The sequence below is a fragment of the Mustelus asterias genome, chromosome 19 (assembly GCF_964213995.1).
Source record: "Mustelus asterias chromosome 19, sMusAst1.hap1.1, whole genome shotgun sequence".
Classification (NCBI taxonomy): Eukaryota; Metazoa; Chordata; class Chondrichthyes; order Carcharhiniformes; family Triakidae; genus Mustelus; species Mustelus asterias.
In genome coordinates, this window is record NC_135819.1 from 78,696,632 (window position 1) to 78,720,318 (window position 23,687).

Below are 23,687 nucleotides of genomic sequence, written 5' to 3' on the forward strand. Positions count from 1 at the left end.
TTTTATCAACTGGCCGCAAGGCACAAGGACTCGATATAGCTTCACTTCTTATGTCTTTATGACATTCACTTCTTCCTTACTCCAAAGCTGCTGAGAGCAATTCCCATGTCCTAAAGCTGCCCTGGATGAAGTGAGCTCCCTTGGAATAGACTGGGGCTGGGAGTGGGGGGGGGGGGGGGGGGGAGCTGGTATTGGGACAGTTGGATAAAACTGGGACATCATAAGTTAAAGGCCCCTTTCAACCAACATCAGCCCATGATCATAGAAACCCTACAGTGCAGAAGGAGGCCATTCGGCCCATCGAGTCTGCACCGACCACAATCCCACCCAGGCCCTACCCCCACATATTTACCCGCTAATCCCTCTAACCTACGCATCTCAGGGGCAATTTTAACCTGGCCAATCAACCTAACCCGCACATCTTTGGACTGTGGGAGGAAACCGGAGCACCCGGAGGAAACCCATGCAGACACAGGGAGAACGTGCAAACTCCACACAGACAGTGACCCAAGCCGGGAATTGAACCCAGGTTTCTGGCGCTGTGAGGCAGCAGTGCTAACCGCTGTGCCACTGTGCCACCCCATTACAGTTGAATGGACTGTGATACTAAGCGGTCTGGGTGAAGGACAGTTCCAGGTTCGTTCCTGGCCATGTTGTGAGTGAGCCTGATCTAAGCTGGCATGTCAATGGCCTGAGTGTCCGGAGCCAAAAGTGTCCAATGCGCCATTGTTTATGGAACTCTCTCCTGGGATTTTGTTTCCTTTGATATGCTTTTCACTGCACTCTGTTCCAAGCACCTCAGAAAGTAATTAACTTGAAAATGTTTGCGCATGGTTGGAATTTTATCTTGCCCATGATTGGCCACAATTTCTGCAACCCATAAGTTACTATTTATTCACAGCCCAATCTCAGAACTGAAACTATTCAGGAATCTGCAGTACCCCAGTGGTTTTGTGAGTAAATGTGCCACCGACTCTGATATTTATCCATCCAAATAAAAGGAAAATACATTTTTAAAAAAGGCTTGCATTTATATAGCCACAATCACAGGATGTCCCAAAGTGCTTTACAGCCAATGAAGTGATTTGTTTGGGTCACTGTTGTACTGCAGCCAATTTGTGCACAGCAAGCTCCGACCAGATAATCTCTTTAAGTGATGGAGATTGAGGGGTAAAAATTGTTTTAAAGTTCGTGTTACAAGTAGGCTTACGTTAACACTGCAATTAAGTTATTGTGAAAATCCCCCAGTCGCCACACTCCGGTGCCTGTTCGGGTACACCGAGGGAGAATTTAGCATGGTCAATGCATCTAACCAGCACGTCTTTCGGACTGTGGGAGGAAACCGGAGCACCCGGAGGAAACCCATGCAGACAGGGGGAGAACGTGCAGACTCCACACAGAGAGTGACCCAAGCTAGGAATCGAACCTGGTTCCCTGGCACTGTGCCATCGTGCTGCATTGGCGTAGACACCGGACAGAAGTACAAGCACTTTGAAGAGGTGCCCCTGATCTTTTATGTCCTAAAAGAGCAGATGGCACCGTGGTTCAAAGTCTTACCCAAAGGACAATGCCTCGGACAATGCAGCACTGCCTGAGTGCTGCTCTGGAATGTCAGCCTTGAGTTTGTGCTCAGGTTTCTATAGCTTGGGACTGGAATCCACTAATCCAAAGTTGGCGAGACCAACTGACCCCAGGTAGGATCCTCAGCTGTTTCAGGTTTAAGTTAGAGAGCTCGTGGAGACATTTGCAAATAGATTTGATGCTGCTGTACTCGGGAAAGGGGGGTAAGTTCCCCAGAGTTACAAATCCCAGGGTGGGGGAAGAAAGGTTGTTTGGCCCCACACACCATTTATACCAAAATCAGAAACCAATCCTTAGCACAGTGGTTAGCACTGCTGCCTCACAGCGCCAGGGATTCAATTCCTGGCTTGGGTCATTGACTGTGTAGAGTTTGCACGTTCTCCCCGTGTCTGCGTGGGTTTCCTCCCACAGTCTGAAAGACGTGCTGGTTAGGTGCGTTGACCCAAACAGGTGCCAGAGTGTGGCGACTAGGGGAATTTCACAGTAACTTCATTGCAGTGTTAATATAAGCTTTACTTGTGACTAATAAATAAACTTTAAACAATGAACATATAAGATTCTGCTACAGTAACTGAAATGTAACTCAACTCTGGACAGATTCTAAACACGGAGGCCGGAAGTGAATGCTAACACCTATCAATATTGTGAGGAATGATGCAATTCTACGATAACCAAACACAGTATTGATATGGTTTGCACAATGAATTAAAGTACAACTTGTACTGTACAATCATTAGTGTGGAGTTTGCTGCGGAAATCACTGCTGATAACCAGATCGGGCCACGTGACTCAGCCTGCTTTAGAAATTGCCCGTGACTGATATGATCTCAATATCACACACTCAGGATACAATCCGGAATGTTCTCATCCCACAGCCAGAATCAATGTACAAAAAACAACTCGCATTATTACAACAGCATTTTCCCATCTCAAATCACTCAAGGTAACATACTTTGAAATGTAGGGGGCGATTCTCCCATCGCGACCCGCAACTTTTCTGGTGGGTTTGGGCCGGGGGATGCGCGTGTCGGCCATTTTGCGGGTTCCCCGCCAGCTTTTACGACCCGCCCGCATCTCCCAACCGGAGAAAAATGGCGCCGCTGGGAACCTGCAGGAAACCGGCAGGCCGCTGATTAGCATGACTTTACATACCTTAACATGCCATTATCGGGATCAACACGGCAATCTCCGCCCAAGTCTGCGTCTCCCACCTCTTTGGCGTGATGTAACTTTGGCGCGAATCAGAACAGGTATATAAAAGTCGCAACCTGGGGTGGCAGCCTTAAACTGGCGTGAGGTGGTAAGTGCTGCTAGCGGAGCGCGGGGGATGTTGCAGACAGGCCCTGGAGCTGCCTGGTGGCCTTCCTCCTGCTGCCTTCAGGTGTTGGCCTATGGACCAGTGATATCTGGAGGAGGGGGGGGGGGGGGCTTCTATTTCCTCACTGCTCTCTGGGTAAGGTTCTGTCAGGGAGTCCTGCTCACCCTCCCCTCCCACCCTTGCGGACAGCGCTGTAGCACAATGTGGGAGGCAGCCTCAAGGGCTCCCGCTCACCCACCCCCCTCCACTCCCAGGCAGACTGGGAATAGAGGGATACAAACAGATGGTCTAGTTAGGAACACATGATTGGTGCAGGCTTGGAGGGCCGAAGGGCCTGTTCCTGTGCTGTATTGTTCTTTGTAGAGCAATGTGAGAGGCAGCCTCGAGGGCTCCCGCTCACCCTCCCCCTCCAGGCCACTGTGCGGTGGCATTGTCTTGCTGCAGGGTATGGTCAGGAACTCGACTGAGTGCTGGTGTTCTGGGGTGGGGGAGGAGTGCACCATGTGCTGACTGAGGCCCAACCAGATGAAGCAGCTGCTGCTCCAGGCCGGGGTGCAGAGGTTCAGACATGGACTGCATGGAATCTGCTGTCACTGGGCACACATCTGGTGCTGCTTTGCAGTCTGTCCCTGCCCTGTGACACGGACCAGCAACACATGCCTGTAACGGATGCTGCAGTTACACACACAGCAATGGCTCAAGGGTGCGCATTGCCCACGGCTGCACACCGACCTGCATAATCTGTGCCAGCATTTGTCATGATGGGAATCTCACACAACCCTAATCGGGCCACGCACGGCACCATGGATTGTGTGGGATTGCCAGCTCCCACAAGTGGGGGTTCGCTCACAGAATGGACAATGGTCTGTTTGAGGTAGTGCGGTTGTTTGAAGGCAAGAAGTGGGGGTGTGGGGATGGCCTTGTCCGCAGCAAACTACCCAGCCTTCAGGAGAACAGTGACCATGACACCACACAACCCTGCCACAGCAACCTCTGCAAGACGTGCCGGATCATCGACACAGATGCCATCATCTCACGTGAGAACACCATCCACCAGGTACACGGTACCTACTCTTGCAACTTGGCCAACGTTGTCTACCTGATACGCTGCAAGAAAGGATGTCCCGAGGCATGGTACATTGGGGAAACTATGCAGACGCTGCGACAATGGATGAATGAACACCGCTCGACAATCACCAGGCAAGACTGTTCTCTTCCTGTTGGGGAGCACTTCAGCGGTCACGGGCATTCGGCCTCTGATATTCGGGTAAGCGTTCTCCAAGGCAGCCTTCGCGACACACGACAGCGCAGAGTCGCTGAGCAGAAACTGATAGACAAGTTCCGCACACACGAGGACGGCCTCAACCGGGATATTGTGTTCATGTCACACTATTTGTAACCCCCACAGTTGCCTAGACCTGCAGAGTTTCACTGGCTGTCTTGTCTGGAGACAATACACATCTTTTTAGCCTGTCTTGATGCTCTCTCCACTCACATTGTTTTGTTTCTTAAAGACTTGATTAGTTGTAAGTATTCGCACTCCAACCATTATTCATGTAAATTGAGTCTGTGTCTTTATATGCTCTGTTTGTGAACAGAATTCCCACTCACCTGAAGAAGGGGCTTAGAGCTCCGAAAGCTTGTGTGGCTTTTGCTACCAAATAAACCTGTTGGACTTTAACCTGGTGTTGTTAAACTTCTTACTGTGTTTACCCCAGTCCAACGCCGGCATCTCCACATCATAGTTAAAATTAAACACACGTATTTCTACATCAGCTTTAACAGAGTAAACCCCACCCCTCCCCTCACCCCATCCCCACCCCAGGCACTTCACAGAGATAGAGAATTCGACACCGAGCAACAGAGGAGAGATCTGTCTACGTTTCTGTTCTTGCTTGGATCCTGGAAATCTTGTTTGTTTTATTTCTAACATTCGTAATTCAACCTAACACCAGTTTCCTGACATCCTTTATTGTGAACCAAAGGAAAGGACCACTCCCACGGCTTACAGTCAGGTGGTCGACAACACTGGTCCAGGTAAATACCCCCGTTGGCTGTTTTCCATTGGGCGAGCTCGGATTCCACAAAGTCCACGAGGAGATCTATTAATGACCCCCCCCCTGTGGCCTTCATGGTTAGAAGTCTCACAACAGCAGGTTAAAGTCCAACAGGTTTATTTGGTAGCACAAGCCACAAGCTTTCGGAGCGCTGCTTATCCCAGTCCAATGCCTGCATCTCCACATCATGGTCTTCATGGTTGTCATTGCGCAGACTTCCACCATCTCTTGTCTTTAAGGGGTCCACCTTTGACTCTTCCATTCCCTTCCTTGGCATTTCTATCTTCCCATTATTACCTATTACAAGCTCTCCAGCTTCCACTGTGACCCTGAGTGTTATTTTCCGTCCCATCGCTGTAAACAGGGACCCTTGTCGCCACACCTTTGAGCGCATAGTTCATGCCGTTGTCATATTTCGCCATTGTGAAAGTATCATTGGGCTCATTGCTATCACTCATAACCAAGCCTTATCAATCTAAATTATTGCAATAAAGACAGATGCATCCAATAAGAAGCAATGGAAAATATTTTATTGTCATCCTATTACTTTGTAGGCCTTGTAGTATCCATAGCAACATTAACAAAACAAATTATAGCTCAATCTGATTAAATAATAATACAAGGTTGTAAATTGCTCTTTCGATACAATGCCAGTGGATTAACCTGGCTTCTACCTGTTTAATATTGCTTGGTTTTCAAGAAGCCACGTGGCCTATAAGCACCAGCTAAAAATCTGATCAGCTCATGTTTGATAAAGAACAAAGGTAAACATGCAAACTGCCAATTAATCTCCATTACACAGCTCAACAAACAAGTGTGAACATCGTGTGTAGCATTAAAGTGAAGCTAAAACCGTGCTTACACTCACTACAGACCATACGACCATAAGACATGGGAGCAGAATTAGGCCACTCGGCCCATTGAGTCTGCTCCGCCATTCAATCATGGTTGATATTTTTCTCATCCCCATTCTCCTGCCTTTTCCCCATAACCCCTGATCCCCTTATTAGTCAAGAACCTATCTATGCCTGTCTTAAAGACACTCAATGACCTGGCCTCCACAGCCTTCTGCGGCAAAGAGTTCCACAGATTCACCACTCTCTGACTGAAGAAATTCCTCCTCATCTCTGTTTTAAAGGATCGTCCCTTTAGCCTAAGGTTGTGCCCTCTGGTTCTAGTTTTTCCTACTCGTTGAAACATCCTCTCCACGCCCACTCTATCCAGGCCTCGCAGTATCCTGTAAGTTTCAATAAGACCCCCCTCATCCTTCTAAACTCCGAGTACAGACATGCTAAGGGGACCTGCAACTTTGAAGTTCTGAACCTTTCTACTCAATTTAACAGCAAGAATTTATTGGGCCTTAGCTTCCTGGCTCCGCAGTGCCGGATTTGGGGAACACCGCAATGATGTGCTGGGGAATCCGTCTTGGATGGATTATTCCAGGTAAGAGTTTATCTGGCAATTGTTCAGAAGCGCTGACTTCTCCTGGACAATTGCGCAGGGCTGGGAACCATCTGACTAAGCGATTTAAATCAATAACTGTGGATGGTTCTGCCAGTTCTATGCTAATAGTTACTCTAAATGAGTTAGAAGGTAAAAAGGCACTTCCAACTTCAGGGTAACCATTTTAAACTCCCACACCCACCCTCCCAAACCCTCCCAACCAAGCACCCAATCCTGCGATATCTCACCCCCACTTCACCCCCACTCCCCCTCGACCTGACCAGGCCCAACCCTTCCCCAATTTGATGTTCCTAAACCCAACCTGATCCTCAGCCCAATCCCCCTGCCTGACCCAACCCAACTCAACCCAATTCGAATGATTCCCCCCAACCTTACCCCCTCACCTGACTCAACCCCCTCAATCAACATCCCCACCCAATCAACCCCCGTCTCAATCCCCGACCCCTTCCCCACGCAACTCAAACCAACCCCAAACCGACCCCCCCCCCCACCCACCCCCGACTCGATCTCCCTCCTGGCTGATCTCCGAAACTCTTCGATACTGTTCCTTGTCCCAGGCCACCTGCTCCCAGTGCCTTTGCTGGGACTGAAGATCTACCCATCTCTGATTGGTAACATTGCTTGGAGACAGGACAAGTACCCTGGAGGCCCTGGAACAGGCAAATAGGAGCTTAACTGGGATTTAATCCACTCAGGGCTCCTGGGAATGGCCTTGGCAGGGTTGCCTTTGGCTTTCCAGCTGATAGCTAGGCTCACTACTGCGACTATGACATCCAAGCCAATTTGATTTGATTTGATTTATTATTGTCACATGTATTAACATACTGTGAAAAGTATTATTTCTTGCGCACTACACAAAGCATACATTCATAGAGAAAGAAACGACAGAGTACAGAAGATAGTGTTACAGTCAAAGCTAATGTGTGGAGAAAGATCAACTTAATGCAAGGTAGGTCCATTCAAAAGTCTGATGGCAGCAGGGAAGAAGCTGTTCTTGAGTCAGTTAGTACGTGTCCTCAGGCTTTTGTATCTGTTTCCCTATGGAAGAAGGTGGAAAAGAGAATGTCTGGGGTGCGTGGGGTCCTTGATTATGCTGGCTGCTTTTCTGAGGCAGCGGGAAATATAGACAGTCAATGGATGGGAGGCTGGTTTGTGTGATGGACTGGACTTCATTCATGACCTTTTGTAGTTTCTTGCGGTTTTGGGCAGAGCAGGAGCCATACCAAGCTGTGATACAACCAGAAAGAATGCTTTCTATGGTGCATCTGTAAAAGTTAGTGAGAGTCGTATTGGACATACCAAATTTCCTTAGTCCTCTGAGAAAGTAGAGGCGTTGGTGGGCTTTCTTAACCATAGCACAGCATTGAGGGACCAGGACAGGTGTTGATAATCTGGCCACCTATAAACTTGAAGCTCTCGACCATTCCTACTTCATCTGCATTGATGTAGACAAGGGCACGTTCTCCTCTACACTTCCTGAAGTCGATGGCTACCTCCTTCGTTTGTTGACATTGAGGGAGATATAATTGTCATTGCACCATCCTGCCTATGTGGTAGGGATCTTTCTTCAATGTGTTTGGGAGGGTGTGAGACCTTTTTATTAGGGGCTTGGATTGATCTATATGGGAACTTAAAATTTCTATGTAATGAAATTTGGCTCATTCACTGATTTTTATGCAGCTCAAGGTTGGATCTCCTTCCATTGAATATCTGACTGATCTTCCGTTTCCCAGTTTTTGGTGAAGGATCATCATCCTAAACATTAACTTCCCCTCTTTGCAGATGCTGATGGGCCAGGTGTCCACTGAAATCATAGAAACCCTACAGTACAGAAAGAGGCCATTCGGCCCATCGGGTCTGCACCGATCACAATCCCACCCAGGCCCTACCCCCACATCCCCACATATTTACCCACTAATCTCTCTAACCTACGCATCTCAGGACACTAAGGGGCAATTTTAGCATCGCCAATTAACCTAACCCGCACATCTTTGGACTGTGGAAGGAAACCGGAGCACCCGGAGGAAACCCATGCAGACAGGAGGAGAATGTGCAAACTCCACACAGACAGTGACCCAAGCCGGGAATCGAACCCAGGTCCCTGGAGCTGTGAAGCTGCAGTGCTAACCACTGTGCTACTGTAGCGCCCAGATTGCCGGGTTCTTTTTTACTTCAAAACAGATTACTGTCTGATCCCAAACAGACTCATTTCCTCAACTTCATTTTAAAGATAATTTCTGTCATATTGAAAAAGAATTGCCTGGGGGAGTCAAAGGAAAACAGAGATTGTTTTTATTCGTTCCCCAGATGTGGGCGTCACTGGCTGAGTCAACATTTATTGCCCATCCCTAACTGCCCTCCATTTCAGAGGGCAGTTGAGAGTCAACCATGTTTCTATGGCTCTGGAGTCACATGTAGGCCAGACCAGGTAAGGACAGCAGATTTCCTTCCCTAAAGGACATTCGTGAACCAGATGGGTTTTTACAACAATCATAGAATCGTAGAAATCCTACAGTGCAGAAGGAGGCCATTCGGCCCATTGAGTCTGCACCGGCCCAATCCCACCCAACTCTTATCCCTGTATCCCCACTTATTTACCCTGCTAGTCCACCTGACACTAAGGGTCAGTTTAGCATGGCCAATCAACCTAACCCATACATCTTTGGACTGTGGGAGGAAACCAGAGCACCCGGAGGAAACCCATGCAGACATGAGGAGAACGTGCAAACTCCACACAGACTCCACACCCAAGCCAAGAATCGAATCTGGATCCCTGTGAGGTAGCAGCGCTGACCACTGTGCCACCGTGCCGCCCATATCAACAATGGTCTCATGGTCATGCATGGACTTTTAATTCTGGATTTTTATTGAATTCAAATTTTACCATCTGCCGTGGTGGGATTTGAACCCAAGTCCCCAGAGCATTACCCTGGGTCTCTGGATTGCTGGTCCAGTGACAATCTTGGAGTGAGATATCGAGGGTTTGCATATGGCAGCGCATGGCATTGAACGTGGATCTCAGGATGCGGCGAGAACAGCAGTCCGAGGAGCGTTGTGTGTCCTGGAGATATCTGTAATCCTGGGTGGATTTGAAACAAAGAAACAAAGAACAATACAACACAGGAACAGGCCCTTCGGCCCTCCAAGCCTGCGCCGCTCATGTGCCCAACTGGACCATTCATTTGTATCCCTCTATTCCCAGTCTGTTCATGTGGCTATCTAGATAAGTCTTAAACGATCCCAGCATGTCCGCCTCAATCACCTTGCTTGGCAGTGCATTCCAGGCCCCCACCACCCTCTGTGTAAAATACGTCCCCCTGACATCTGTGTTGAACCTTCCCCCCCTCACCTTGAACCTGTGACCCCTTGTGTTCGTCACCTCCAACCTGGGAAAAAGCTTCCCACTGTTCACCCTATCTATGCCCTTCATAATTTTATACACTTCTATTAGGTCACCCCTCATCCTCCGTCTTTCCAGGGAGAACATCCCCAGTTTACCCAATCTCTCCTCATAGCTGAGACCCTCCATACCAGGCAACATCCTGGTAAACCTTTTCTGTACTCTCTCCAAAGCCTCCACGTCCTTCTGGTAGTGTGGCGACCAGAACTGGACGCAGTATTCCAAATGTGGCTCAACCAACGTTCTATACAGCCGCAACATCATATGCCAATTTTTATATTCTATGCCCCGTCCAATAAAGGCAAGCATGCCATATGCCTTCTTCACCACCCTCTCCACCTGTGCTGCCACCTTTAAGGATCTGTGGACTTGTACACCCAGGTCCCTCTGTGTGTCTATACTCCTGATGGTTCTGCCATTTATTGTATAGCTCCCCCTGACATTAGATCTACCGAAATGCATCACTTCGCATTTATCTGGATTAAATTCCATCTGCCATTTCTCCGCCCAATGTTCCAGCCTATGTTCATCACTATCCGCAACTCCAGCAATCTTTGTGTCGTTCGCAAACCTACTGATCACACCAACTACATCTTCCTCCAAATCATTTATATATATCACAAACATGAGGGATTGGAATCCACGTGGGGTGAGTCAGAGACAGAGACAGTTGCTAAGGAAGGAAATATGGCTGTTTTGTGATTTTAAAAAAGGCTTCACAATTTTAGGAAGTTAACTGCAAGATTAGATCTCTATAGAACATTAACTTTCCTATGTTGAACCACTTTATACTACGGGAAGGTGACATGAAAGGACAGCAATGTCATAATAGCAATGATCTTATGTATCTGCCCTTGGATGGCAGAAACCATTACAACCACAAAAGCTGAAATAATGTGTCCAAAAGCACCTGACTGTTCAAGGATGGACCTAAGTAAAAGGCAGACTTGCAATTATCTAGCGCCTTTTACGACCATGGAACATCTCAAAGTGCTTTATAGTCAATGAAATACTTTTTAAATGTAGTCACAGTTGTAATGTAGACAAAACTGCAGCCAATTAGCACACGGCAAATTCCCATAAACACCATTTTATTCTTAAACACAAATCGTGCTTTACAATAAAAATAGTAAAAGATGATTATTTAACACAGATGCCTTATCAATGCCAGCACATCTGTACTGACCAGTCTGTCCTCCCCAAAGATGTTGAGTGTTTTCAGCTTGATCTGTTTATGTTTCTGATTTCCAGTATCTGCACAGTTTCACTTTTTTATTTCCATGTCACTAGTGTCAGAGGCAGGAGCGAGAGGCAAACCGGACATCCTTATCCTCCGACTGTCTGTATGCAGGGGTGTATGTAATTGTTTTAAAACTAGGCTATGGCGGGTTTCCCCAAACCCTCAGTTTGCATGGTCCTATTTTAAAAGTAACACGCAGCAAACCCTCTTGATAATCAACTCAGAAGGTTAGTTTATTTCACATTCAGACTCTGGAGGTTTTTGGGGTAATATTTGCAAAACACATGCAACTCTGAGGCAGTCAGTTCCATAGATTCACAACCCTCTGGGAGAAGTAGTTTCTCCTCATCCTAGTTTTGAACCTACCTCCTCTCACTCTATGTCTATGACCTCTTGTTCTAGACTATCCCACAATGGGGAACATCTATTCAAAGTTCACCTTATCAATCCCTTTTAGAGTTTTATATACCGCAATCAGATCCCCCCTCATTTTTCAGAACTCCAGCAAGTACAAGCTCAAGCTATTCAACCATTCCTCGTAATGACAGCCTTTTCATAAGACCATGAGACACTCGGCCCATCGAGTCTGCTCCACCATTCAATCATGGCTGATATTTTTTTCATCCCCATTCTCCTGCCTTTTCCTCAATAATCCCTGATGCCCTTATTAATCAAGAACCTATCTATCTCTGTATTAAAGACACTCAATGACCTGGCCTCCACTGCCTTCTGCGGCAGAGTTCCACAGAATCACCACTCTCTGGCTGAAGAAATTCCTCCTCATCTCTGTTTTAAAGGATCGTCCCTTTAGCCTGAGGTTGTGCCCTCTGGTTCTAGTTTATCCTAGTAGTGGAGACATTTTCTCCACGTCCACTCTATCCAGGCCTCGCAGTATCCTGTAAGTTTCAATAAGATCCCCCCTCATCCTTCTAAACTCCAACGAGTACAGACCCAGAGTCCTCAACTGTTCCTCATATGACAAGCTCTTCATTCCAGGTATCATTCTTGTGAACTTCCTCTGGACCCTTTCCAAGACCAGCACATCCTTCCTTAGATATGGGGCCCAAAACTGCTCACAATACTCCAGATGGGGTCTGACTAGAGCCTTACACAGCCTCAGAAGTACATCCCTACTCTTGTATTCTAGCCCTCTCGACATGAATGCTAACATTGTATTTGCCTTCCTTACTGCCGACTGAACCTGCATGTTAACCTTAAGAGAATCTTGAACAATGACTCCCGAGTCCCTTTGTGTTTCTGATTTCCCATTTAGCATTTTCCCATTTAGAAAATAGTCTATGCCTCCATTCCTCCTTCCAAAGTGCATAGCCTCACACTTTTCCACATTGTATTCCATCTGCCACTTCTTTGCCCACTCTCCTAACCTGTCCAAGTCCTTCTGCAGCCCCCCTGCTTCCTCAATACTACCTGTCCCTCTACATATCTTTGTTTCATCTGCAAACTTAGCAACAGTGTCTTCAGTTCCTGAAATCCCCAGCCTTTTCCCTGGAGCCCTGCAAATTTTTCTCTTCAGGCAGCTAAAAGTAAAGTTTATTTATTAGTCTCAAGTAAGGCTTACATTAACACTGCAATGAAGTTACTGTGAAATTCCCCGAGTTGCCACAGTCCGGCATCTATTCGGATCAATGCGCCTAACCAGCACGTCTTTCAGAATGTAGGGGGAAACCGGAGGAAACCCACGCAGACACAGGGAGAACGTGCAAACTCCACACAGACAGTGACCCAAGCCGGGAATCGAACCCAGGTCCCTGGGGTTGTGAAGCAGCAGTGCTAACCATTGTGCCACCATGCCACCCCAGTAGCCTTTTGAAAGCTACAATTGGGTACACGAAGAGAATGTGCAAATTCCACACAGACAGTGACCCAAGACGGGCCACCGTGCCGCCCAGATGTACCGCCATAGATGTTTTCTACGGTGCATCTGTAAAAAATGGTGAGAGTTGTAGCACAGATGCCAAATTTTCTTAGCCTCCTGAGAAAATAGAGGCGTTGGTGAGCTTTCTTAACCATAGCATGTTTCTAGAATGCATCTGAATATCCATCTCAAACAGGTTGTGCTGCTAATTGCATAGTCTGTTGGTGAGGCAGCTGTAGTGATGTCAGATCTTCTCTAGCATGCCCAGGTATGAGTCAATTTGTAAATATAGGTCCTGGAGTAATGGCAGGACAAACATAACAGATCAGGTGGCATTGGAGCTGTACTTGATATTCTGCCACAAACTTGTTTTCTGCTCCGATTCATGGAGCACAGTCAGAACCCCAAAAGGATTTCCTATCTGTCGTGCTCAATTCTTCTGTGCTTGATTACACGTGTCTGTTTACTGTTGACGCTCATTGTGCTTGATTGGGTCACACCCAGATTTAAACAGAAAAGAACTAAACAAAACCATAGAAAGAGCTGAAAGCTAGAACTGGAAGCTGGAGTAAACAGTGCGATTCACACCCAAAGAAGCTGGTGTGTCATCTCTGTGTAGATCCGAGATATATAAAACATACAACAAATATATGACGAAGCATTTTGTTTAATGGACTTTCTTTGCTGCAGCAATACAGTACGGCAAGTAATAATAAACTGCAAAAAAGACATTCTGCTGCCTCACAGCGCCAGGGACCCAGGTTCGATTCCCGGCTTGGGTCACTGGCTGTGCGGAGTCTGCACGTTCTCCCCATGTCTGCGTGGGGTTTCCTCCGGATGCTCCGGTTTCCTCCCACAGTCCAAAAGACGTGCTGATTTGGTGCATTGGCCATGCTAAATTCTGCCTCAGTGTACCCAAACAGGTGGCGGAGTGTGGCGGCTAGGGGATTTTCACAGTAACTTCATTGCAGTGTTAATAAAAGCCTACTTGTGACACCAATAAATAAACTTAAACCAGGTTGCTTTCACAGAGAGCTGACATGGACGAGACAAGCTGATTGGCCTCCTTCTGTGCGCTAACATTTCTAAGATTCTAGAGATAAAACATGCGCAGACCTTTCTTTCATAGAAATCATAGAAACCCTACAGTGCAGAAGGAGGCCTTTCGGCCCATCGAGTCTGCACTGACCACAATCCCACCCAGGCCCTACCCCCACATATATTTACCCGCTAATCCCGCTAACCTACGCATCTGAGGACTCTAAGGGGCAATTTTTAACCTGGCCAATCAACCTAACCCGCACATCTTTGGACTGTGGGAGGAAACCGGAGCACCCGGAGGAAACCCACGCAGACACGGGGAGAATGTGCAAACTCCACACAGACAGTGATCCGAGCCAGGAATCGAACCCGGGACCCTGGAGCTGTGAAGCAGCAGTGCTAACCACTGTGCTACCGTGCCACCCCTTTCAATAAGAGATACTCGTGTTAAAAGGGGCACAAGAGGCAAAAGATTGAACTTGCCAATTAAAGACCAAGGCTGGAATTCTCTGACCTCATCCACAGCTGGAATTCATGGGTGGCTCAGTGGTTAGCACTGCTGCCTCACAGCGCCAGGGACCCGGGTTCGATTCCCGGCTTGGGTCGCTGTCTGTGCAGAGTTTGCACGTTCCCCCACATGTTTGCGTGGGTTTCCTTGCAGTGTTAATGTAAGCCTACTTGTGACACTAATAAATAAACTTAAAACTTTAAACTAAGGAAGGAACTGAATGCAACAAAATACCACCCCTGCATTCAATAAAGCAGAAGCTTTGATTAAACTTTGGGTTTGTGAACATAACTTGAATATTTGAACTTCAGCAGAGCAGGGCAGTGAATTAGCCTCTGCACGTTATATGAGTAAACTGAGTACCAAGGGACAAGAGTATAACCAAGAAAGATAAAGTTTTTTGGTGGGACTTTACTGCCATAACTCTTCCATCACAAGAAGGCCAATGCTGACCAGCAAAGCAGCTGCCTTTGGCTCACTTTTTATGCTAAATTACAAAATATGATGTTTACCACCTTAGGAACATAGTAACAGGTAGAGGCTGTTCATCCAGCAGAAGCTACTCTTCAGTTATAGGTAATAAAATGAAACAAGACTTATTCCAACAGATAAATCAAAGAAAAAGGTTTAATAAGAGGTCACGAGACGTTCTTGGCAGGCAGGATTAAGGAGAATCCTAAGGCATTCTATTCATACGTTAGGAACAAAAGAGTTGTCAGGGAGAAAATCGGACCTCTCAGGGACAAAGGAGGGGAATTATGCTTAGAACCCAAGGGAATAGGGGAGATCCTAAATGAATACTTTGCATCGGTATTCACGAAGGAGAGGGGCGTGTTAACCGGGAGTGTCTCGGAGGGAGGTGTTGACCCGTTAGAGAAAATCTCCATTACAAGAGAGGAAGTGTTAGGTTTTTTAGGGAACATTAAAACTGACAAAGCCCCAGGGCCTGATGGCATCTATCCTCGACTGCTCAGGGAGACGAGAGATGAAATTGCTGGGCCTCTGACGGAAATCTTTGTTGCTTCTTTGGACACGGGTGAGGTCCCTGAGGATTGGAGGATAGCGAATGTGGTCCCGTTATTTAAGAAGGGTAGCAGGGATAACCCAGGAAATTATAGGCCGGTGAGCTTGACGTCCGTGGTAGGGAAGTTGTTGGAGAGGATTCTTAGAGACAGGATGTATGTGCATTTAGAACAGAACAATCTCATTAGTGACAGACAGCATGGTTTTGTAAGAGGGAGGTCATGCCTTACAAATTTGGTGGAGATTTTTGAGGAAGTGACAAAAACGGTTGATGAAGGAAGGGCCGTGGATGTCGTCTATATGGATTTCAGTAAGGCATTTGACAAAGTCCCACATGGCAGGTTGGTTAAGAAGGTTAAGGCTCATGGGATACAAGGAGAAGTGGCTAGATGGGTGGAGAACTGGCTTGGCCATAGGAGACAGAGGGTAGTGGTCGAAGGGTCTTTTTCCGGCTGGAGGTCTGTGACCAGTGGTGTTCCGCAGGGCTCTGTACTGGGACCTCTGCTATTTGTGATATATATAAATGATTTGGAAGAAGGTGTAACTGGTGGAATCAGCAAGTTTGCGGATGACACGAAGATGGCTGGACTTGCGGATAGCGAAGAGCATTGTCGGGCAATACAGCAGGATATAGATAGGCTGGAAAATTGGGTGGAGAGGTGGCAGATGGAGTTTAATCCGGATAAATGCGAAGTGATGCATTTTGGAAGAAATAATGTAGGGAGGAGTTATACAATAAATGGCAGAGTCATCAGGAGTATAGAAACACAGAGGGACCTAGGTGTGCAAGTCCACAAATCCTTGAAGGTGGCAACACAGGTGGAGAAGGTGGTGAAGAAGGCATATGGTATGCTTGCCTTTATAGGATGGGGTATAGAGTATAAAAGCTGGAGTCTGATGATGCAGCTGTATAGAACGCTGGTTAGGCCACATTTGGAGTACTGCGTCCAGTTCTGGTCGCCGCACTACCAGAAGGACGTGGAGGCGTTAGAGAGAGTGCAGAGAAGCTTTACCAGGATGTTGCCTGGTATGGAGGGTCTTAGCTATGAGGAGAGATTGGGTAAACTAGGGTTGTTCTCCCTGGAAAGACGGAGAATGAGGGGAGATCTAATAGAGGTGTACAAGATTATGAAGGGGATAGATAGCGTGAACGGTGGGAAGCTTTTTCCTAGATCAGAAGTGACGTTCACGAGGGGTCACGGGCTCAAGGTGAGAGGGGCGAAGTATAACTCAGATATTAGAGGGATGTTTTTTACACAGAGGGTGGTGGGGGCCTGGAATGCGCTGCCAAGTAGGGTGGCGGAGGCAGGCACGCTGACATCGTTTAAGACTTACCTGGATAGTCACATGAGCAGCCTGGGAATGGAGGGATACAAACGATTGGTCTAGTTGGACCAAGGAGCGGCACAGGCTTGGAGGGCCGAAGGGCCTGTTTCCTGTGCTGTACTGTTCTTTGTTCTTTATAAAACGACTTCACTACTCCAACACTTGCGGCCTTACCCTAGGCCATTCCAAGCTCCACCACAATTCCCAACAGGTTCTTATTTATACTGAGTCAGCTGATCATCACATCATTTTATCATTGGTTACATGGTTCACTGGGTCAGCTGACCCTTGCAGCTTGTTACCATTGGTCACACTACAACAGATCCAGTGTTGTCATTGGTTACATTCTAACAGAGGCAATCCAACCCATTGAGCCTGTTCCATCATTAACGGCTGATCTGTATCTTAACTCCATCTGCACATTTTGATTGTTTAATAATAATATTTTTGCCTGAGGAAAATCTAACAGTTGCAGTTTTGAAATGTACAATTGATGCCAAACCTCACTGCCACTGACATATTTATTAATATGGATTTGCAGCAATATTTTTTTAGGAACACATTTTTATTTAGTTATTGGTTTTAAACATTTCCAAAAGAAAAGATCCATTGTCATTCGGTAACTTTTCAGAAACCCGACTATCAGTGAATCATTTACAGAATGGGAATGGGGGATAAAGTTCTTCCAATATCAACTTGCCAGGACATCAGGAAGCCACACAAAACGCGGTTCCAAGCTGCACAGTTCTGGTCTACAGCAAACTGAGGTAACGTTCAACATGGGAGTTGATTTGGACGTGGCCCAGTTACTCTATTTCACGGCTGAAGTGCTACAAGATGAAAGAAAGCCATCCAGGGTGATCGCCAAGCACTTTGGCTGCACTGGCCACACCTGCCATTATGCGCCAATAGTACCTGAAGGTCTTGGCACACCTAACCCGCCAATGACCTGGGACACTGGGTGCGCAGTCCCTGAGGTCAGCTGGCAGCTACTGGCACAGCTTTGCCACCTTGCAGCAAAGACACCCCCAATCAACCTGTATCATAACAACAACTTGCATTCATACAGCACCTTGAATGTGGCAAAACCGCCCAAGGCACTTCACAGGGTGGTTAACAAACAGAATTTGACACCAAGTTACATAAGGGGATATGAGGGCAGGTGACCAAAAGTGTGGTCAAAGAAGTAGGTTATAAAGACCATCTAAAAGGAGAAACGTGAGTCTGGGAGGCGGACAGGTAAAGTAAAGTCTATTTCTTAGTCACAATTAACACTGCAATGAAGTTACTGTGAAATTCCCTCAGTCGCCACACTACGGCGCCTGTTCGGGTCAATGCACCTAACTAGCGCGTCTTTCACACTGTGGGAGGAAACCGGAACACCCGGAGCAAACCCACACAGACACAGGGAGAACATGCAAACTCCACATAGACAGTGACCCAAGCCGGGAATCGAACCCGGGTCTCTGGCGCTGTGAGGCAGCAGTGCTAACCACTGGTGTAGGGAGTAGGTGTCGGGAGGGAATCCTGAAGCTGAGGACACAGACAACTCAAGACACAGACACCAGTGGTAGCGCAATTAAAATCAGAATGGACAAGGGACCAGAAGGAGAGGAGTGCAGCAACCTCATAGATAATTATAGAATCCCCACTGTGCAGAAGGAGGCCATTTGGCCCACTGAGACTGCACCGACTCTCTGACAAGAGTATCTTACCCAAGCCCTCTCCCCTGCCTATCCCTCTAACTTCACAGACTTACCATGGCGAATCCATCTAACCTACACACCTTGGGACACTAAGAGGCAATTTAGCATGACCAATCCACCTAACCTGCAGACCTATAGAGTGTGGGAAGAATGAAGTGGAGATGCCGGCGTTGGACTGGGCACAGTACAGTAAGAAGTCTCACAACACCAGGGTAAAGTCCAACAAGTTTATTTGGTAGCACAAGCTTTCAGAGTGTCATTCCTTCTTCAGGTGAGTGAAGAGTTGTGAAGAATGAAGAGTGAAGACTCTTCATTTACCTGAAGAAGGAGTGACACTCCGAAAGCTTGTGCTACCAAATAAAGCTGTTGGACTTTAACCTGGTGTTGTGAGACTTCTTAGTGTGGGAGGAAACCAGAGCACCCGAAGGAAACCCACACAGACATGGGGAGAACATGTAAACTCCACACAGGCAGTCACCCAAGGCCGGGATTAAACCCGGGTCCCAGGAGTTGTGAGGCAATAGTACCATTGTGCCACTCCGGGGACCTCAGAGGATTATAGGGCTGGAAGACCTTAAAGAGAAATCCCAGCTTTAATTCCCCATTAGTGCAGTGTTAGCTGTCCATAACTGGCAGTTTGTTCTAACTGGCATTGGTATCTCCAAGCTCGCGGATTCTACATTCCCAGCCCTCTGAGTGAAGGAATTTCTTCTCCTGTGAAACTTCAATGGTTGACCCCTTGAGACTATTCCAGGCAGCCCTCCCCAAAACTTTAAACTCCCCTAGCAGGAGAAACAACCTCTTCACACCTACAATGTCAAAGCCCACAGAGCTGTGGGTAATCAGACATTGAGGGCGGGATTCTCTGGCTGCGCTCGCCTGAAAACCGGAGCTTCGCTAATATTCCTTTAGGGAAGGAAATCCGCCATCCTTACCCAGTCTGGCCCGTAGCCAGCATAATCGAGGACCCCACGCACCCCGGACATTCTCTCTTCTACCTTCTTCCGTCGAGAAAAAAATACAAAAGTCTGAGGTCACGTACCAACCGACTCAAGAACAGCTTCTTCCCTGCTGCTGTCAGACTTTTGAATGGACTTACCTTGCATTAAGTTGATCTTTCTCTACACCCTAGCTATGACTGTAACACTACATTCTGCACTCTCTCGTTTCCTTCTCTATGAATGGTATGCTTTGTCTGTATAGTGCGCAAGAAACAATACTTTTCATTGAACGTTAATACATGTGACAATAATAAATCAAATCAAATCAAACCAAAAACATATGACTCCAGAACCACAGTTGACTCTTAACTGCCTTCTCAATGGCCTGGTAAGACGCTCAGTTCAAGGGCAATTAGGGATGGGCAATAAATGCTGGCCTTAATTCCAATATAGGGGCATCTGGGTGGCACAGTGGTTAGCACTGCTGCCTCACAGTGCCAGAGACTCAGGTTCGATTCCTAGCTTGGGTCACTGTCTGTGCGGAGTCTGCATGTTCTCCCTGCGTTTGCATGGGTTTCCTCCGGGTGCTCCGGTTTCCTCCCACAGTCCAACAAATGTGCTGGTTAAGTGCATTGGCCGTGCTAAATTCTCCCTCAGTGTACCCGAACAGGCGCCGGAGTGTGGCGACTGGGGGATTTTCACAGTAACTACATTGCAGTGTTAATGTAAGCCTACTTGTGACTAATAAATAAACTTTAATAACCCTATTATAGAAAGGATATTATTAAACCAGAAAGAGTGCAGAAAAGATTTACTAGGATGCTACCAGGACTTGATGGTTTGAGTTGTAAGGAGAGGCTGGATAGACTGGGACTTTTTTCCCTGGAGTGTAGGAGGCTTAGGAGTGATCTTATAGAGGTCTGTAAAATAATGAGGGGCATGGATCAGCTAGATAGTCAATATATTTTCCCAAAGGTAGGGGAGTCTAAAACTAGAGGGCATAGGTTTAAGGGAGAGGGGAGAGATACAAAAGTGTCCAGAGGGGCAGTTGTTTCACACAGAGGGTGGTGAGTGTCTGGAACAAGCTGCCAGAGGTAGTAGTAGAGGCGGGTACAATTTTGTCTTTTAAAAAGCGTTTAGATAGTTACATAGGTAAGATGGGTATAGAGAGATATATCAGGTGGCCTGGTGAAGGAACAGCGTTCCGAAAGTTAGTGGCTTTTGCGACCAAATAAACCTGTTGGACTTTAACCTGGTGTTGTTAGACTTCTTACTGTGTTTACCCCCGTCCAACGCAGGCATCTCCACATCATGACTACCAAGGATATCGGTGCCCAGAACCTTCCGAATATCCTGAGAGCCAGCAGGTGGCGATGTTTCAATTGATTTCCAGCAATCAGGTAAGAAATTGATTTTATTTACAGAAAATAGGTGAAATGATTAACATTTCACAGCTTTGGGCGATGAAGGGGACAGTGGAAGGGGGTGGGGGCAGGAGCAGACAGGTAGGCTGTTCACTGAGGTCTTTGTCCCCATGCTGCTGTGTGCCAAACTGCAAAGGAAAAGTGTCCAACAATGATGTCATGTCGAATGCATGTAGAAAAGTTGCATCCACATTCTCCAGTGCATTTCAAAGGAAATAAACAATATTCTCCCGTTCCCCTCCAAAAAACATATCTAAACATGAATAAAGCACTCGGATCCAGTGAATGCAGGCGTGGCGAGATACTAACCGGGAAAGATTTAACCAGTCCTTGCCCCCTTTTATTTAACACACGTCCTCCCTTCATTCTTAGTCACTCACGCTGCTTGGGTCTATTGACAGGGAGGAGTTATTGCGCACGGGCAGTTGCCTAGAAATGAGAGCTCTTTAATTCGAGAATTAATCAGTAACTGGCTGGCACAGCCTCTGAACCCAAAGCTCAAGGAGGGAACTTGGAGGCGGACATAAACGATACAGCTGAGAGAGACAGGGTGAGAGTTTAGCCCTTTGGCAGAGGGACAGAGACCCCTGGTTTATTCCTGTCTGCTGTTTGGGAGATCTCCGCCAGTCCCGCTCGTTCAGGTAACTCACTGGAACTGGGTGTGTGGGGCTGGGTTAAATTTTTATTCCAAGATCTTTACTCTTGCCTGAGCACAGACCTCTTGCTGATATTTTGCATTTGTTGGTGCTGTAATTTCAGAGATTTTAAAACAAAAAATGATCATCTGGGAGTTGGGGTATTTGCCATCTATCAGTCAGGAGCACCCAGTCTCTCAGAGCCACTGTGGGGGAGCTCTGGGCATTTTAAAACTTTTTGCTCTGGGCAGGGTATCCAGCGGTTTGGAAAGATCCATGTCATGTTTTACACGCTATTAATCCCTAATCAGTACAAATTGTTACCGATACTGCCTTTAAAAACTTATCATTTATAATCCTTTAATTGTACTGATAATGACATTTCGTGTGATGGTGAATTAAATATTAAAAAATAAGAGAAAGACTTGCATTTATATAGCGCCTATCACAACCACAGGATGATCCAAAGTACTTTACTTACAAAGGGTGGCACAGTGGTTAGCACTGCTGCCTCACAGCACTAGGGACCTGGGTTCAATTCTGGCCCCGGGAGACTGTCTGTCTGTGTGGAGTCTGCACCTTCTCCCCGTGTTTGCGTGGGTTTCCTCCAGGAGCGCCAGTTTCCTCCCACGGTCCGAAAGACATGTGGGTTAGGTGGATTGGCTGTGATAAATTGACCCTAGTGTCAGGGGTATTAGCTAGCGTTGTGGGAATAGGGCCTGGGTGGGATTGTGGTTGGTACAGACTCGATGGGCCAAATGGTCTCCTTCTGCGCTGTAGGGATTCTATGATTATGGATTCCACAACTAAGGGTGTAATTTTTTCTTTGAAGTGTCGCTGCTGTAATGTAGGAAATGTGGCAGCTTTGATTTTGATTTGATTTATTATTGCCACATGTATCGGGATACAGTGAAAAAGATTGTTTCTTGCATGCAATACAGACAAAGCTTACCATTCATAGAGAAGGAAAGGAGAGGTTGCAGAATGTAGTGTTACAGTTATAACTAGGGTGTAGAGAATGATCAACTTAATGCAAGGTAAGTCTATTCAAAAGTCTGACAGCAGCAGGGAAGAAGCTGTTCTTGAGTCGGTTGGTACGTGACCTCAGAATTTTGTATCTTTTTCCCGATGGAAGAAGGTGGAAGAGAGAATGTCCGGGTTGCATGGGATCCTTAATTATGCTGGCTGCTTTTTCGAGGCAGCGGGAAGTGTAGACAGAGTCAATGGATGGGATGCTGGTTTGCGTGATGGACTGGGCTACATTCACAACCTTTTGTAATTCCTTGCGGTCTTGGGCAGAGCAGGAACCATACCAAGCTGTGATACAACCAGAAAGAATGCTTTCTATGGTGCATCTGTAAAAGTTGGAGAGAGTCGTAGCTGACATGCCAAATTTCCTTAGTCTTCTAAGGCACGGTGGCACAGTGGTTAGCACTGCTGCCTCACAGCTCCAAGGACCTGGGTTCGATTCCTGGCTTGGGTCACTGTCTGTGTGGAGTTTGCACATTCTCCTCGTGTCTGCGTGGGTTTCCTCCGGGTGCTCCGGTTTCCTCCCACAGTCCAAAGTTGTGCGGGTTAGGTTGATTGGCTATGCTAAATTGCCCCTTAGTGTCCTGGGATATGTAGGTTAGAGGGATTAGTGGGGTAAATGTGTGGGGTAGTGGGGGTAAGCCCAAGGTGGGATTGTTGTCGGTGCAGACTCGATGGGCCGAATGGCCTCCTTCTGCACTGTAGGGTTTCTATGATTCTATGATTCTGAGAAAGTAGAGGCGTTGGTGGGCTTTCTTAACTATAGTGTCAGCATGGGGGGGACCAGGACAGGTTGTTGGTGAGCTGGACACCTAAAAACGTGAAGCTCTCGACCCTTTCTACTTCATCCCCGTTGATGTAGACAGGGCCATGTTCTCCTTTACACTTCCTGAAGTCGATGACAATCTCCTTCGTTTTGTTGACATTGAGGGAGAGATTATTGTTGCTGCACCAGTTCACCAGATTCTCTATCTCATTCCTGTACTCTGTCTCGTCATTGTTTGAGATCTGACCCACTGCAGTGGTGTCGTCAGCAAACTTGAAAATCGAGTTGGAGGGGAATTTGGCCACACAGTCATAGGTGTATAAGGAGTATAGTAGGGGGCTGAGAACACAGC

At 47.0% G+C, this 23,687-nt stretch overlaps 1 protein-coding gene across 2 annotated transcripts in view; it reads left to right on the top strand.

Annotated features, from left to right (window-relative positions):
- Positions 1-21,427: 21,427 nt before the first annotated feature.
- LOC144508084 (proline and serine-rich protein 2-like) overlaps positions 21,428-23,687 on the top strand; it is a 66,231-nt gene continuing 63,971 nt past the window's right edge. The window contains exon 1 of one of the 2 annotated variants that reach the window (XM_078235956.1): positions 21,428-21,546. The gene's annotated coding sequence lies outside the window, so the exon portion shown is untranslated. The remainder of the gene's footprint in view (positions 21,547-23,687) is intronic. The other variant, XM_078235955.1, reaches the window with a different exon arrangement.